The sequence below is a fragment of the Malus sylvestris genome, chromosome 14 (assembly GCF_916048215.2).
Source record: "Malus sylvestris chromosome 14, drMalSylv7.2, whole genome shotgun sequence".
Taxonomy (NCBI): Eukaryota; Viridiplantae; Streptophyta; class Magnoliopsida; order Rosales; family Rosaceae; genus Malus; species Malus sylvestris.
In genome coordinates, this window is record NC_062273.1 from 8,072,146 (window position 1) to 8,091,871 (window position 19,726).

The following is a 19,726-nucleotide window of genomic DNA, read 5'->3' on the forward strand; positions in this document are numbered from 1 at the left end:
GCCAATTATTTTTCTTTTGATAATTCTAACCAAAATTTGACATAAAATTACTAAACACCTTGTTGACTGAAAATTAGGGCTGGGTTCGGTTGGCAAACCTTACCAAATTCCTTGTGCCACCTGCCAACCACATGTACATAATTATCGAAAATCAGTTACCGTTAGCCAACCGTCTTCTTGTGGTTGCCAAAAATTAGTTCAGCCAAAATTATTAGGTAGTTCGGTTAGTAAATGGCACAACCGATGGTTTGCAAATAAGCTACAAAAACAACAGCTCAAGACTATGCGTCAACCCGTAAACAACAAACTAGAAAAGAGAAAAAGAAGTTGCTGCTGCAATTTTTCAATTGATGATAAGCCAACATAATCATAACTTAGCAAATTAAAATGAAAATCAAATCAAAACTTAATAAGCCAACACCAATGTCAGCAAACATAATCCAGATAGTTATAAGTTCACAAACTCAAAAGTCTAACAAATATATAATTGTCTAAATTCAATTGTAGCAACTAATGCATAAACAAAAAATTCAAAACTCAAAAGTATGGTACTAGTTATAAGATCCCCTTATTATAATCCCAAAACAAATAACTTGTTGTTTTGATAATGCAACATCACTGAAGTAGCAGTGACCAATGCATGTGAAATCTTCCATGAATCAATTCAATTCAATTCAAATGTTACATACAAAAAAGTGGGGTAAATTACATAATACCCCCTCAGGTTTAAGGTCTATTACAACCCCATACATCTTTAAAACATTTCACTTTCATACATCACCTACTATTTTATTTCAATATAGTACATTCGTTACATTTTCCATCCATTGATCCGTTAAAAGCTGACGTAGCTGACACATTTGTATCACGTGGCTGCCACCTGTGTGCCACGTGACAATTTTTTTTTAATTTAAAAAAAACCTGAATCTTCTCAAAAAAAAAAAAAAAAAAAAAACTGAAAACTGAAAAAAGCAGAACCCAGCCTTCCCCGCAACCCCAATTCTCCCTCCTGAGTCGAGCTGAGCCTTCCAACTACCTCCCTCTTCTCCACTCTCTTCACCTAATCCCTTGTTATCGTGTCCGCCTCCAAACGCGATTTTGTTAATCGAGCCCGAGAGCTAGCTGTAGGTGGAAGATCCGGCCGGGTTGAAAACCAGGTCAGATTGCTGGTAGCAATTGGAGCATGATGTCGGCGATAAGGTGGGTGAGGGTGAGATAGTGGTTGAAGGTCGAGAACTAGGGATTTTGGGGGGGTTTGGGGTTCAAGAGAGAAAGTGAGAAGAGTGGAGGAGGGTCGGGTAATTGAAGCCATAGTTGCTTAGCAAGTACTTGTTCAGCAGCAAAACCCTAATGTTGGACGACTACCAGGCGGTAACGAGTCCGATCGTGAACAAGCGGCTTTTCCCCTTCATCTTCTGAGGTGGGTCACAACCGAACGACGGAGATTTGTGGAAAAAAACCCAGAAGGCGTTAGATTTCAAGTGGGGGTGGGATCTTCTAGGGTTGGGGCATTGGTGAAAACCCAGGTGCAGAATGAAGAATTGGGTTATGTAGAAACATGGGTCGGCCTTGGGTTTTGGTTTTGGGGATTTTGGGGGGTTTGGGGTTCGATGGATAGAGTAAGGAGAGTGAGGGAATGAGATTCTGGTTTCAGTATTTTATTTTTTTGTTAAGAAGATTCAGGTTTTTTTTTTAAAAAAAATTAAATATTTTTTTTTTACCACATGGCACACATGTGGTAGCCACGTGGTACAAATGTGTTAGCCACGTTAGCTCTTAATGGATCAATGGATGGAAAATGTAACGGAGGTACTATATTGAAATAAAATAGTAGGTGAGGTATGAAAATCAGTTACCAAATTCCTTGTGCCACCTGCCAACCACATGTACATAATTTTCGAAAATCAGTTACCGTTAGCCAACCGTCTTCTTGTGGTTGCCAAAAATTAGTTCAGCCAAAATTATTAGGTAGTTCGGTTAGTAAATGGCACAACCGATGGTTTGCAAATAAGCTACAAAAACAACAGCTCAAGACTATGCGTCAACCCGTAAACAACAAACTAGAAAAGAGAAAAAGAAGTTGCTGCTGCAATTTTTCAATTGATGATAAGCCAACATAATCATAACTTAGCAAATTAAAATGAAAATCAAATCAAAACTTAATAAGCCAACACCAATGTCAGCAAACATAATCCAGATAGTTATAAGTTCACAAACTCAAAAGTCTAACAAATATATAATTGTCTAAATTCAATTGTAGCAACTAATGCATAAACAAAAAATTCAAAACTCAAAAGTATGGTACTAGTTATAAGATCCCCTTATTATAATCCCAAAACAAATAACTTGTTGTTTTGATAATGCAACATCACTGAAGTAGCAGTAACCAATGCATGTGAAATCTTCCATGAATCAATTCAATTCAATTCAAATGTTACATACAAAAAAGTGGGGTAAATTACATAATACCCCCTCAAGTTTAAGGTCTATTACAATCCCATACATCTTTAAAACATTTCACTTTCATACATCACCTACTATTTTATTTCAATATAGTACATTCGTTACATTTTCCATCCATTGATCCGTTAAAAGCTGACGTAGCTGACACATTTGTATCACGTGGCTGCCACCTGTGTGCCACGTGACAATTTTTTTTTAATTTAAAAAAAACCTGAATCTTCTCAAAAAAAAAAAAAAAAAAAAACTGAAAACTGAAAAAAGCAGAACCCAGCCTTCCCCGCAACCCCAATTCTCCCTCCTGAGTCGAGCTGAGCCTTCCAACTACCTCCCTCTTCTCCACTCTCTTCACCTAATCCCTTGTTATCGTGTCCGCCTCCAAACGCGATTTTGTTAATCGAGCCCGAGAGCTAGCTGTAGGTGGAAGATCCGGCCGGGTTGAAAACCAGGTCAGATTGCTGGTAGCAATTGGAGCATGATGTCGGCGATAAGGTGGGTGAGGGTGAGGTAGTGGTTGAAGGTCGAGAACTAGGGATTTTGGGGTGGTTTGGGGTTCAAGAGAGAAAGTGAGAAGAGTGGAGGAGGGTCGGGTAATTGAAGCCATAGTTGCTTAGCAAGTACTTGTTCAGCAGCAAAACCCTAATGTTGGACGACTACCAGGCGGTAACGAGTCCGATCGTGAACAAGCGGCTTTTCCCCTTCATCTTCTGAGGTGGGTCACAACCGAACGACGGAGATTTGTGGAAAAAAACCCAGAAGGCGTTAGATTTCAAGTGGGGGTGGGATCTTCTAGGGTTGGGGCATTGGTGAAAACCCAGGTGCAGAATGAAGAATTGGGTTATGTAGAAACATGGGTCGGCCTTGGGTTTTGGTTTTGGGGATTTTGGGGGGTTTGGGGTTCGATGGATAGAGTAAGGAGAGTGAGGGAATGAGATTCTGGTTTCAGTATTTTATTTTTTTGTTAAGAAGATTCAGGTTTTTTTTTTTTTAAAAATTAAATATTTTTTTTTTTACCACATGGCACACATGTGGTAGCCACGTGGTACAAATGTGTTAGCCACGTTAGCTCTTAATGGATCAATGGATGGAAAATGTAACGGAGGTACTATATTGAAATAAAATAGTAGGTGAGGTATGAAAGTGAAATGTTTTAAAGATGTTGTATGAGGTTGTAATAGACTTCAAACATGATGGGGTATTATGTAATTTACCCAAAAAAGTATGATTAGAATAAGAAGTAATATTGAATATAAATTAAAAATATTAATATTAGATTGAAGTACTATAATTAGAATTAGAAAAAATATAGCAGTACTTACATTTTTCCAATTCTTCACATGTCAAGCATGTAGAAAATACCAAAAATATCTATATATATTGGTATGTATGGCATACCGCCGGTAAACAAAATCCAATACCAAAGCAATACCATTAATTGTCGGTTCAGTATAATGTCATCCGATTATGAAAAAAAATGCCAAAACTATATCATACCATTATGAACCTACCAGTATGGCTCGGTCTGTAAATCGGTTTATGGCAAAATTTCCCACCCCTATTGAAAATTGCTAAAGCAATATTCTGTGAAACATAAGGTTGCGCGGTTGGACTGCATCCCGCCCTTCAAAATGCACAGTAATTGGGGGAGGGATGTGGCCTGGGCACCCAACTTGGGACTGCCAAAGTCCACAATCGTGAGTGCTTCATAGGATGGAATAGTGGTGATTTGGACTATGGCCAAGAAAGGCGAGCAATGAGAGGGCAAGGTTTTCAAGGATTTTTAACACCGTCGAAATTTGCTGGCGGTGGCTTATGGAAATAACAATGTAACATTGTGGAAAGAATCGGTCGATAGTGAGTGGCAACAAGCAAGCACAGTCGATCGTATGTGTTTTTACTCCTGATGTATCTGTTTCTGATTTACTTTTTTGTTTTGTTTTTTTTATTTCTTGGTGAAATGGTAATGGTGCTTGTGTTGCTGGGTGGGCGTTGTGTTAGATGAGACTTGATATATTAAGATTATACACCAAGTCCATAAGATGAGATCGTTCAAGCAATTAAACCACAACCGATTTGTTTAATTAAGAACAACAGAAATACAAACTGACCTGTAGATGAGAAGGATGATGCAGAAGCCATTCGATCTTGAAAACACAAAAACTTCTCCTCTCTGGCAAGATCTCAATACTCAATCAAATAATAGGTATATGATTCTCAAAAGAGTTCGTACTTGTGAGAGCAGCAGCCCATGCTATTTATACTAACAATTAGATTGCCCTATTACAATCCTATCAGGAATACCAAACTGTAATCCCTTTCCAAGTATGAGTTCTATACTCCGAGCAAATTGAATTCTATAATGACTAAAACAACTCCAACACTTTGTGCAGACTTCTTCGTACTAATTCAATTCACTTAATGATTATCACAAGTCTTATAAGAATCACACTCATACTCTAACACGTTGTACATAGAGAAGAAAGTTGAAAAGAGTTCTTGGAGAGGAGGGCTAACAACAATGATCGGGGATAAAAACATTGCAATATAGAAGATATAGTTTTGTAATAATTTAGATAAGAAGGGACAATTTAGTATTTTCATGTTAGGTTTTGGTTAGAATAATGAAAATCATAATAGCTGATTAAAATTCTATACATGATATAAATTTGGACTATTTTTCCAAATATCCCAAGTTTATACAAGGGGCAAGGGGTGGAGAGATTCACTTTCCCTCTATTTTCTCATGACCCATGAAATCATTTCACGAGTGTGGACTTGCCGAACATGGGAAAGTTGTGATATCATGTCTTTAAATTTATTATTTATTTGTTTTGCAATTTTGAGAATAGTGATTCAAAGGTCATATTTGGTCATTTGAAATTTCACTTTGGTGTGTGCTCAAAATAGATGGATGGAGCTCATAAACATGGTGGGGGTATACTTAGGACCTTAACTTGAGACAGTAGCCATGGCCGTTGATTAGGGCTCATAAACATAATGAGGGGTACTTGGTGTTCTTGTATCGAGGCAGTTGTTGTGACCATTGAGTATGTTGGATTGGTGGCCAAATTGTAGTGGGCCACTTATTCACCCAATAGCCCATTGAGTGGGTTTTTTATTTGGCCCATGTGAAAGCCACAGGGTGACTTCTAGGCCTCGTTTGGCACACCGTATAGAGCACTGGATAGGACTAACTATATGGAGCCGGTTGTTTGGTGCCCTCCCGTATTGAATAGTCACCGGATTAATTTAGTCAGTCTGCCAATTTAATAGGGTATACACCTGCATAATAAACCTTTTCCAAAAGGAGTGGATTATTAGTCCAGTTCCCTTCCCTCTCTCTCGCACTTCGTTCTCCACGACACCTCCTCTCGCCGTTGTCGTTCTCCCCGTCGTCGTTCTTGTCGGCACCGTCAACGCCTACGGCCGCCACGTCTTCCTCTGCTACAAGAGCCCCGAGGCTTGGCCGTCGCGCGTCGAAGGCTCTAAGTCCTGGGCGTCGCATGTCTTCCTCTGGGCTTCTTCTGCAACTAGGGAGGGATTCTTGACTGAAATTGCAGCGGAAGAAGAAGAAGGGAGAGAGCGGGATGGAGTTTGGTGGGTGCGGCAGAGAGAACTGGGGAACAAAAGAAATGATTTCATTTCTTCTGCAACTGGGTCTTGCAAAGAAACATGGTGTATTTGCAGAGGTTCTTGACTGAAATTGCAAGGGAAGAAGAAGAAGGGAGAAAGAGGGAGGGAGTCCCAGGGTGAGGCGGAGAGATGGGGAACAAAAATGATGATTTTTTTTTTAATTTTATTTTAAGTTTGATTTAAATAAAGATTTTGTTTGAATTCCTCATATCCGGTATAATACCAAACACATTATAAATAATACGATTATTAGTCCGATACTGCACCAAACGCCCGACTAATTTAGTCAGTACTATCCAGTGGCTATTTATCCTATCTGACAGAAATAGTCAGTACAGTCCGAGCTGTCAAATGAGGCCCTAGGGTTTCAATTGGCAGCAATTGCTACCTTTTGGTTGTAGAAGCATAGCAGCAGAGAAAAATAGAAAAAAAAGGGTGTCGCAGCCCCAATTTGAAGAGAAGAAGAAAGTGCTCCTCTCATTTTGGTTAGCACTCATTCAACTAAAGTTGTATTTGTTGTAATAGCTTTGAGCTTTGTATAAATAAGAAATTAATCACTATATTTCTTTCTCTATTTGTTTCTTTGGTTCTTTGGTGTGTGTGAGCTATTGTGTGTATGGGATTTTGGGTTGTGAGATTGCCAATATTTTGTAAACTCTCATTTGTTTGATAGTGGATTGTTGGGTGAGCTCCTACTGCTCCGAGGATGTACTCCAGTTACACTGATTGTTGAGGAACCTCGTTAAAATCTTGGTGTCTTTTATATTTTGTTCTTGCATTCAATTTGATATATTTCCTATGGGTTAGCTTGAGTTGGTTCTAATTGGTTTGATGTTATCCTAGCACAAGAATTGGTCTCAAAGCACTGGTTGCTCTTGGGTACCGTCTAGTTGCTAAAGATGTTAGACGAGCAAGATGAGAATCCTTTTGGAAGCAGCTCTGGGTTTGCAAGAACTACGGTGCAAAATGCGAAGTTTGAAGTGAAAAAATTTGATGGCACAAACAACTTCGGGATGTGGCAATGTGAGGTCAATGATGTGTTGGCTCAACAAGATCTACTTGCTGTTGTGGGAGAAATGAAATTTGTGGGCTTGCTCTACAATTCGGTTGTGCCTTGCAAAAATTCAGAAGTATTTTGTGATGCGGAAGACATTGGCAAATGTGTTGTGGCAAAAATTAGAAGACAAATACATGACGAAAAGTGCAGAGAACCGGCTACACTTGAAGAAAAAGCTCTACCGCTTCCAATACAAAGAATGTACAAAAATGATTAGACACCTTGACGCTTTTAATAAGTTGATTGCCGATTTTATGAATTTAGATGAAGATATTAAGGATGAAGATAAGGCCTTAATATTGTTAAATTCCGTGCCGGACTCTTATTAGCATTTTGTTACCACTGTTATGCATGGTAAGGAAACTATAAAATTTGAAGATGTGTCAAATGCCTTGATGAATTATGAGATGAGGCATAGAGATAAGAACCATGATAATACCTCTGAAGCTTTATTTGTTAGAGGTAGATCATCGGAGAGGAGATCCTTCTCTAGTAAGAAAAAATCACAGTCTCGACCTAGATGAAATTCTAAAGGTAGAAAAAAACTTGGAAATGGATGAATGTGTTTTTTGTCATATTAAGGGCCATTGGAAGAAAGATTGTCCTAGGTTAAAGACCAAAAGCAAAATGAGTTCTGAAGCTAATGTCGTTGAGCTTGAAATTGATTTTTTTGATTTTGCTTTAATTGCTTCCTCATCATTTGATTGTGCTACTAAGTGGGTGTTGGATATGGGTTATACTCATCATATGACTCCTCATAAGGATTGGTTTTCAAGCTTGAAAGAGTTTGATGGTGGTGTCGTTTTCATGGGAGATGACAATCCTTGCATAACAAAAGAGATCGATACAGTTCATTTGAAGTTGCATGATGGCATGGTTAAAGAGTTGACATGTATCAAATTTGAAAAAAAATCTTATTTCTTTGGGCACTTTAGAATCCAAAGGCTTCAGGTTTCATTCAAATGGGCAGACATTAAAAGTTACTTATGGTGCACTTGTTGTGATGAAATCTTCTCGATGTGGTCATCATTTGTATTTATTGCAAGGAAGCACTGTAACAGGTGAAATGTCTGTAGTCTAAAAAAATATGGGCACATCTGATTCAGATACTACTAAACTGTGGCATATGAGATTAGGCCATGTCGGTGAGAGAGTTTTACAAGGGCTTGTGAAACAAGGTCTTCTAAACGATGCCACGACTTGTAAGCTTGATTTTTGCGAGCATTGTGTCTTGAGGTAGTAAACTAGAGTGAAGTTTGGTACTGCAATACATTAGACGAAGGACATTCTTGATTATGTGCATTCAGATGTTTGGAGTCCTACAAAGACTCATTCTTTGAGTGGTAGACGTTGGTTTGTGACATTTGTTGATGATTATTCAAGGTCTTGGGTCTATACTATGAAGCACAAGAGTGAGGTATTGAGCATTTTCTTGGGTTGGAAGAAAATGGTTGAGAACCAGACTGGGAGGAAGATTTAAATTTTGCGATCGGATAATGGTGGAGAATACACATTCGATCCTTTCTTTAAAGTTTGCAAAGAGGAAGGGATTGTGAGCCATTTCAGTGTTTGGGGAACTCCATAACAAAATGGAGTTGCAGAAAGATTGAAAATCGAACCTTGCTTGAGAAGGTTAGATGTATGTTGTCTCAATCGGGTTTGAGCAAGTCATTTTGGGGCAGAGGTTGTTACTTATGCATGTCACATCATCAACTGGTTACCCTCAGTTGCTGTTCAGGGTAAGACACCAATGAAGGTATAGACTGGAAAACCTTCTATTGATTATGATTATATTCGTATTTTTGGTTCACCTGCTTATTTTCATGTAACTGAAAATAAACTTGATCCTAGAGCCAAAAAGGCTATCTTTCTTGCTTTTAGTAATGGTGTCAAAGGTTACAGGTTGTGCCCAGAGATGAAGAAACTTGTAATCAGCAGAGATGTGACATTTGACAAAAAAAGTATGTTCAGAGACTCTGAGAAGAATGTGAAAGATGTTCAATAGGTAGAGCTTAAAAAAAATTCCTCTAATACTTTAAATCCTATTTTCGCTGATGTCAAAGCCATTACAAGTGAAGAAGTGGGAGACCAAGAGGTTGTTGAAGAAGTTGAACTTGAAGATTCTATTCTAGATGATGAGCAAGTTTCACCTCAAGAGACTATTGCCAAGAACAGAGGAAAGATAAATATTACCAAGCCAACTCGGTATAGTGATTATGTTTCTTTTGCTCTTCCTATTATCACTAATGAGATTCCATCCAATTTTGAGGAAGCTATTGAGAGTGAAGAAGTGGTGCAATGCCATGGGTGATAAGATGAATTCTCTTTTGAAGAACAAGACTTGAGAGTTAGCTAAATTGCCTAAGGGTAAGAAAGTTATCGTTTGCAAATGAGTGTATGCCAAGAAGGAAGGTGTTGATGAGAAAAGCAATGTGAGATTCAAAACAAGATTAGTTGCTTAAGGGTATGCACAAAAGGAGGGCATTGACTACAATGAAATCTTTTCTTCGGTTGTGAAGCACTCTTCAATTCGCATTATGTTAGCTCTTGTTGCACAATATGATCTTGAGCTTGTGCAACTTGATGTGAAGATGGCTTTCCTACATGGTGATTTGAATGAAGAGATCTATATGTGTCAACCAAATGGGTATAAAGTGAAAAGGAAGGAGAATTTGTTTTGCAAGTTGAAGAAATCACTTTATGGCTTGAAGCAATCTCCAAGACAATGGTATTTGAGGTTTGATAAATTTATGAGAGACCAAAATTATCCTAGAAGTCAATATGATCATTGTGTGTACTTCAAGAAGTTACAAGCTAGGTCTTTCATTTATTTGTTGATATATGTTGATGATATGTTGATTGCCTCAAAGAATGTCGAAGAGATTGAGGAATTGAAGAAGCAAATGAAAAATGAGTTCAAGATGAAGGATCTTGGTGAAACAAAGAAAATCCTTGGCATGGAGATCACTAGAGATAAACAGAAGGGTTTGGTATGCTTGAATCAAAGACAATACCTTGAGAATTTGATTTGGAAGTTTGGAGTTCATGATTCAACCAAACCAGTTAGTACCCCTTTGGCTCCTCATTTTAATTTGAGTTTTCTACAATGTCCTAAAATTGATCAAGATAAGCTGCAAATGAAAAATATACTATATGCAAATTTGGTTGGTAGTTTGATGTATGCAATGGTATGCTCTAAACCGAATATTGCTCATGTAGTTGGTATGGTGAGCCAATATATGCATAATCCTGATAAAGAGCATTGATATGCAGCTAAGTGTATATTGAGGCATCTTCATGGTACACGAGATGTTGATTTATGCTTTGAGAATGATGACTATGGTATTGGCAACTTTGCAGTTAGTTATGTTGATTCTAATTATGCAGGTGACTTAGATAGAAGGAAGTCTACTACAGGTTATGTATTTACTATGGCTAAAGGGCCAGTTTGTTGGAGGTCCATTTTGCAATCCTCTGTTGCCTTGTCTACTACATAAGCTTAATATATGGTAGTTGTTTAAGCTATAAAGGAGGTCATTTGGATACATGGACTGATTAGAGATTTGAGGGTTGATCAAAAGCAAGTGGAGGTGCATTGTGATAGTCAAAGTGTCATTTATTTGGCTAAGTATCAGGTTCATCATGCGAGAACCAAGCACATAGATGTGTGTTATCACTTTATTCGTGAAGTTTTTGGTGAAGGGGATATCATTCTACAGAAGATTCCAACTAAAACCAGCCCCGCTGATATGTTGACTAAAGTTGTTGGTATAGCCAAGTTTGTTCATTGCTTGAACTTGGCTCACATTTTGCCTATATAAAGAAGGCGTTAAGCAGTAGGAGTTTTTTTTTTTTTTAGCATTTGGCTCGGCATGAGTTGTTCTCTTGCTAGTATATGGGAGTGGTTTTTTATGTTGATTGTTGATTATGTTGGTTTGGCTCGTCATGGCGCTTTCGGAATTGGCCAAGGTGGAGATTGTTGGATTGGTGGCCAAATTGTAGTGGGCCACCTATTCACTCAATAGCCCATTAAGTGAGGTTTTTATTTGGCCCATGTGAGATACTCTTATGTTGTTGAACTATTATGTTGATACTCTTATGTTGTTGAACTATTGATTTTAGTCATGTCTCTGGTTCCAGGTGTGATAAAAGCCAACCTTTCCCATCCTCAAGCTCTCTTTCCTACATATTACGTTAATTGTCAAGGTGGTCTTTTCACTCTTTTGTATTCAAGTTTGAATTTGGGACGTATCGGTGACACTACTTTTTTTTACACAACTTTTGACATAAGTTTTTATGGGACCCACATCGTAATGTATTGCAATGATCCGAACCTTCTAATTTTTAGGCCTTTCCTTAAAGATCTTGTATACCAAAAATCATCCAAATCTAAAATTATATGACTGTTGCATTAAGAGTTTAGGGTTTCATTGTAAAACCGTATTTATCTATTTTCTTCACTACAAATGAATGTCTTAATAGATTTGGATTTGTTTAATTTTTTTAAGGATGATCTATAAATGATGTTCTAAAAGATAAAATGTAATACCCTGGAAAATTTAAAATATATGAAAAATTTATTGATAAGTGAAAAAAAAACGAAAATGCCCCTCGTTGATTAAATGTAATTTTACGAAGACGTATTTTATCCTTGTATATTTTATCATATTTCTTGACATATCGGGATAGAGGATGATTCCACAAGCGCGTAAGCGAAAACCATTCGTGAAACAGAGTTATAATGAAGAAGTTATTAACGATCAAACACCTAATCAACCTCCCCTCTATCATTTCCAGCCCAAATTTGATGAAAATTGGCTTGGAATTTATGAAAACCGCACCGATGGGTGCGGCGGCCCATGCCTTCGATCCATCATTTTTGAATCGTTTTCATTCGATCACCACCAACTATAGCATCCTCTTGATCCCAAAAACAAAGCCCAAGCCTTGGTTGGGGCGGCGGAGCACCGGAGGTGGCAGATCGAGGCCACCCAAATTCTAAGGTTCTGGCGGTTCGTGGCCAAATTCAGGTATTTTCAGGCCGAATTGGACCTCGGCCCAGGTAGGAAAAATGTTCCTCTCCTTGAGTAGTACATTTTTACAAAATTTGGTAATTTTTGGAAATAGTTAAATTTTCCGACGAGTCAGGCCAGTGAGCCAACGCTACTATTTTATGTGTATTTCGATATTCCAATTACGTATTTGGCATCCATTTGAGGTATTTCGATTATTAACACGAATGATGATATTTCGGTTAATTGAGTATTTTTTAAAATGGATTTAGAAATTGAATTTGTGAACTACGAATGGCTTAATCCCTTCATAGGGTACGTAGGCAGTCTAACGAGAATGTTAGATGCAGCCATAAAATAACCCAAATTTTAATATTGTGCTTGATTTTTTTTTTTTTGGAAAGAGATTTATTATGGTTAATAGCATAAAGATTAACCATGATATTTATTTTGGCCTATCACTGGATTTAGCTTCCAAATAAGAATTTTGGGTCGTTACAAAAGTGGTATCAGAGCGAATGATCCTGCTCTACAATATGCAACATTCTCGAGTTCTTGTTGGTGTGAAATATGATTAGCATTGAGATTGCATTATTTCAAATTCCTATGCATAAGGGGCATTTATGAGAAATGCATATATATTGTGAATCTCTCAATGGCAAGAGAGTGAATGTATGTATGTACTCGTGTTCTTGATGGTGTGAAAAATGATTGCAATGATATTCCATTATTTCATAAGTTCTATGAATAATGAGGCATTTATGTGAAATGCATATATGTATTGTGGATTACTCACGTGTGTGGTTGTGAGTATAGGTTCCTGTGGATTGTAAATGTAGGTTCTATAGATGATTTTGATGACCTGAGAGTTAAAGGGACTGTGAGGTTCCCCTGGGTTTCGATCCCCTAAACCTTCAGAGGGTGTTATGCGGACATGCTACTCTTGCGGGATAGTCTATGTGGTATAGATGTTGGAAAATGGACACTCCTGGATTGAGAGGCACTAGGAGTGAGGGGCACCACACACTGCCTTGGGTTTCGATCCCCTAAACCTCTGGAGGCCTACACGGCCGGACTTGTACCATATCTCGTGGGGAGGGTACTTGGTTTTAGGGTGTAGGATTAAATGGACACTTTTGTTACCCTACTTCATGATGTGGTGGTTAGATTGAAGTGAGGGTAATGGGCTGCGCAACCGGTCATCAAGTTGGATTATGTTGGCACACGAATTTTGAAGGTGAATCGTGGTGACGACTATGTATAGCCAATGATGGTAAGTGATTTTACCAGTGATTGTGATTAGAAATTCTAATGATTTTGGCTGGAATTTCTGATATTTGATTTGCCAATTTTAATGGTTTGACTTGAAATGTGATATTCACTTAGCCACTGATGATTATGGCTTGGTATTTTGGTATTTATCTGGCCGATGATGGCTACGGCTTGAACTTATGATATTTGTTTTGCCACTGATGAAAATGGCAAAAATTTTCTGATGTTGATTTCGCCAGTGATTGTGGCTAGAAATTTTGAGGAAGAATCGTGATAACAGCTGTATATAGCCAATAATGGTAAGTGGTTTTACCAATAGTAGATGTGGTTTGATATTATGGTATTTATTTAGCCGATGAGAATTATGGCTTGATGTTTGGTATTATTTTTGCCAATGTGTATGGCTCGAATTCCTGATATTATTCTACCAATGAGGGTGTAGGAAATCTAAGTATCAATGATTACCTCGTTGAATTATTTATTTTTGGAGCTTGAATAAAATCGTAGACTGAGGTTATCATTTTATTCACGATAAATGGAATGGTGGAATTAGTTTTCATTCCTTTTTTGTTATTCGAGGGTAGAAATCTCGAGGACGAGATTTATTTTAATGGGGTTGAATGTAATACTCTGGAAAATTTAAAATATATGAAAAATTTATCGATAAGTGGAATAAAAAAATGAAAATGCCCCTCGTTGATTAAACGTAATTTTACAAGGATGTATTTTATCCTTGTATATTTTATCGTATTTCTTGACATATCTAGATAAAGGACAATTCCACGAGCGTGTAGGCGAAAACCGTTCGTGAAACAGAGTCATAACGAAGAAGTTATTAACGATCGAAGTCGAGGACAAAATAGATATTTTCCCATTAATTTCGAAGGCTCCAGAAAATCTGGAGCAATGGGAGTGCCACGTGTGTGGCAGAGATGAAGAGGGAAGGAGAGAAATGAGAGAAATGAGAGATAAGGGGATTGGGGCTGCCAATCAAGAAGAAGAGAAGGGAAGGGAAATGAGAAAAAGAAAATGAGGGAATCAGATCCCTTTGAGGACCCGTGACCCGACCCGCGTCGACAACAATTTCCGACAGGTTTTCCGCCCATTTTTCTGGCGATTCACGGCCTACTACTTCTATCAAACACCTAATCAACCTCCCCTCCATGATTTCCAGCCCAAATTTGATGAAAATTGGCTTGGAATTTGTGAAAACCGCACCGGTTGGTGTGGCGGCCCATGCCTTCGATCCATCATTTTTGAAATGTTTTCATTCGATGACCACCACCTATAACATCCTTTTGAGCCTAGGAAGAAAGCCCAAGCCTTGGTTGGGGCAGTGGAGCACCGGAGGTGATGGATCGAGACCACCCAAATTATAGGGTTCTTGCAGTTTGTGGTCAAATTCAGGTATTTTCAGGCCGAATTGGACCTCAGCTCAGGTAGGAAAAATGTTCATCTCCTTGAGTAGTACATTCCTGCAAAATTTGGTAATTTTTGGAAATAATTAAATTTTCTAGCGAGTCAGGCCAATGAGCCTACGCTACCATTTTATGTGTATTTCGATATTCCAATTATGTATTTGGCATCCATTTGAGGTATTTCGATTATTAACACAAATGATGATATTTTAGTTAATTAAGTATTTTCAGAAATGGATTTAGAAATTGAATTTGTGAACTACGAAGGTTAGATGCAGACATAAAATAACCAAATTTTAATATTGTGCTTGATCTTTTTTGGAAAGAGATTTATTATGGTTAATAGCGTAGAAATTAACCATGATATTTATTTTGGCCTATCACCGGATTTAGCTTCCAAATATGAATTTTGGGTCGTTACATAAACAGTTGGATCGTTAAAATAAATAACAAAGTTGGCACCACAAAAACTTGTATCAAAAGTTGTTTAAAAAAATAGTGACACGAATCCGTGTCATATTATATTAATTAGTTTAGAACATTATATTCTCACATAAAAAGAAGATTTACAATATAAAAGCACTAGAGGTCGTTTCAATTTCTTATTTTGTGTCCAATAACGCACCGACCAGACCGTCGTGATGTAATGCTTCACAGCATATCCTCTTCATTTGCTCTATCGTGTCGTACAACTGCTCTGGCATATTAACTTACAAAATGGAAATATGAAGAAATAATTAATATTTTATTAAATTAGTCAAAGTATGTTATATTATTTATTTTATTGTAATATAAGCGATATGTGAATTGTCGTGGTGATTATAGCCTTCCTCTTTAATTTAAATGTTTCATACAAACTGTCTCCTTCCATTACTGCATAGTAGGGTAATTATTGCATGTACTAATGAAATATAAGTGATATTACAATTTTAATTTACAAAAAAAAAAAAAAAAAGTTTACATCCGAGACGTAATGAGTAAAAGAGAAAAATCATATTCACTAGAAACATTAAAAGATCCACCACTTGCAAAGTCAATTGTTTTCAGGTAAAAAATGGAAATGATAGGTAGATCATATTTTTTGTACTATATTTGTGTACCATTTGATGTGGCAAGTGATGAGTACATACCACATCATTCAATGTATCTATCTCATTGGATGCTGATCATATGCAAGGGCGAAGCCAATAAAGGCTCAAGGTAGTCGATCAGCTGACACTTCTCAAGTTAACAGGTTGTATATTTGCATATCTACAAATTTAATTTTGTATATAACATTCTCAAGACATGACCCTTCTCACTGATTGGACCTTCAATAATACAAAATCTGACATTTACTACTTATCAAATATGCAAATTTTGAGTCTTTGATTGACCCGTATGTTTCTAGAGCTCATATGATATAAAAATTGTAATACGGATGCTATATATGATAATAGTACGTTGTGGTTGAAATAAATTTTCATACAAGTGAAATTTACTAACCTACACGAAGAGATGCACTATTGTTATGGCACCTAATGGGAGACAATCAACTTGGCAAATCTGAGAATTTTGTGCTATAAATTTTTTAACTTCGTCACCAACAGTATTTATCACTTACTATATAAGATGGTAGCTTAATACAATATAAATAACTGGTCTATCTAGCATCACTTACTACATAAGATGTTATAGTGGCAATTTCGTGTGTGCACAAGCTTGTGTGAAGTTATAAATTTCTACATTGAGACCTCCCACGCGGAGGAAGCAATGGATGTGGACCGATGATACACAAAGAGTGATACAATTGTGCGGAGGTTTCCGCTGGGTAGAACTAGAAAGAGAGATTTTGTGAAGGGTGATCGAAGAGAGGATACAATCAGTTTGTCTAAGGCCTTTTAATTTTGACTTTGTATTCAATTTGCACGAATATGAGGATGATGTATATTTGTGATGCTAAATAGGTAGTTCATTGTGATTTCTTGTAAAAGTCTATGTATATTTGTTAAATCATGGTCCTTTTTTAGACTCATTAAAACAATATATTATTGTTATTAGGCCTAATGAGATAGGTTTGAGGAGAGCCCACTAGAGGATAGGAAAGATCAAGACATTGAGCTTACAAGCTAGGCCACGGAACTCAGTAGACAGAGCACTACCACATCAATGAAGAAGACAACCGCTATCAAATGACAGCTCTTGGTCTTGGATTGTAGACCAACAAGAAGGAACCAGCATAGAACCTATAGTACTTTTCGACCACTCAAGACAATTGGCAAGCTTGACAACTTTCAGGCACGAAACTCCAAGAACAGGTCTACATAGAGGTCACTCCGAACCACATGTTGGCCATCGACGACAAAGAAGTCTATTAAAGGGCGTAAAAGTTGTTAAGCCTAACGCTCATTAAAGTGCTTTCTAACTACTTGTGGGCGAGCGTTGTGCTCGGTACGTGTCGATTCGAAAAGACTAGTGGATTGTAGTATTAAGTGGTTTTTTTTTTTTTTGTCAAAGCCTAAGGTATCCCTCACCTCGATGGATAGGACTAACACCAAGTGCCGCTTTGAAAGACTAAAGCAATTTTTAGCTCATTCCTGACCATAGTCAAATGACACACGTTCTCTCAAAGTTTTCAACTAGAGTTTCATTCGCGTAGTATCAAGTAGTTTTTCAATGCTTGTATTAAAAGAGCTTCCAACAAAAAATTTGTTTGGGCTGAAATAGTTTTTACATAAACTATCCAAATTGTTGGGTTTTTCCAACCCATATAATGGGTTGTCCTAAGGCTATTGGGAAATATAGTCTTAGATGATTAAATTGTTTATGCAATTGGAGTTGGTTTCTCAATTGGAGAAGGATTCTAATTAGGGTTTGAAATCCTTATAAAAGAAGACATTTGTTAGTCTATATAAAGGGGCTACTGTACTAGTTTTGGTGAGGGCAAAGTGTGTTCGAGAGAAAAGAAAAGAGATAAAAGTGTATTTCTTGTTCTTTCAGGCTTTTTTGTCAAGTTTTAATCTTAGAGGCTTGGCAACATTATGTGTTGTACTCATTACTCATATAGTGAAAGATTGTTATTGCTGCCCCATGAATGTATGCATATGTAGCTGAACCATGTTAACTCTTGGTGTTGTTTATCTTAGTTATTTTGTTTTCGATTTCTCAAATTTTGTTATGTTTTTTCCATTCCTAAACACGATATTCACAACACAAATAGGCTCTAAATTGTGTACTATCCAAAGAAATGTAATTCATTAATTAAAAAGAATTCTTTGAACATTGTCGAGGTCCTATTACCCCACCAAACAAAAGCCTCCTTTCCTTCTTTGAGTGCCATGCATGTTCAAAGCAGCATGGTTGAAATTGGAGAGTGGACCCTTTGAATAAAACCAAAGCCTAATGCATGAAGAATTGAAGATAAACGAGCTTTTGGTATGAATTTGTAGCATCCAAGCAAAGTCATGTCTATTGTTATATCTCACATTAACCGTTTTTATAAGAAAATAAGAGTTTAAATATTCTAACTTCACTCTAACTAATACTAAGGTTTTTTGTGAAAAAATCTCACACCTGACAGGCAGTTCATGTGGTAATTATCAAGTTTGGGACAATATCGGTGTTGTTGGAAGTGGGCATTTGCCCGGTCTCTCTGATAATTCTACAATGTAAATTAACATTTAAGATGACACAATGTCACACATTGTGGGGAATTTGGATTTGGAAGATTATGAACAAGTTTTGCTTAGTCTTTATAAATAGGGTTAATTTTATTTTCACTAAATACCAAACGTAGTTAAATACCAAAATACCATTGGAGTCTTCACCTAATTTTTTTTAATCAAACGATATATTTACACAAAATGATGTAGTATAGATCTAAACCATCTAATGAGTTAGTTATAATAATTGGTATTGAATTCGCCATCAACAAAAGCTAAACTTAAGATTTTTCACGAGTGAAGTGGAAAAAAATACCATAAATCTGCAGTTATTTTAAATGAAAATTGTAGAACAGCCATGTAGTTCAAAACTTCTCTAAAGTTGATGGGCTCGACCTGTGTGATTTTATTTGGAATAACTGTTAAATATCCATTAAAAAATTTACTTGGACGAAGTATTTATGTTTACTGAGACCTACTACCTTGGGCACATCTAAAATCTTAAATGATAGTAGTTAAACTTAATCGTATATATAGAACAACAATACCTACATATACATGTTTTTTATTTGGCTCCCTCATATACATGTTAATATCAAAAACAACAAATTGCACCAACTCGTGACAATGTTGACCAGAAGATAAACAATTTTATGTTTAGGAGGACTTTATGGTGTGGTGGTCACATTGTGATGTGTTGGTATTAATTCACGAAGTGATTGATATATATATATATATATATATATATATATATATATATATATATATATATATATATATATATCCAGGCTGTATTGTATTAATACAATCTATTTTTATGGTATATTATTTGGCAAATAACTAGAGAGAATAAAATGTGAACTATGCTTAAAGTTAACATGTATTAATGTTATCATTGTCATGTTAGGTAAAATCATTGTCCGTGTAGTTAGAGAATCGGTACACAAAGAAAGGTGGTTCAAAAAAGTCTAGCTTCTAAGCAAAATCTTGTATTGACTTTTGTTTTCTGAACTGTTTTTGTACCGACTGAATTAAATTTGACCCACACAACACAAATGATCAAAGATTCCAATTCATAACTAAAATAAGTTCTATAATTTCAATTTTTTTTTTGTAAGATATTCATGATGGAAATAATACGTATACGAGGATAGTGTGCGTTTATGTGGTTTCGTTAAAATTTTATTGTAGTTTTTAACTAGGTAAAAAGAAAAAGAGTCGCACACCAAATTA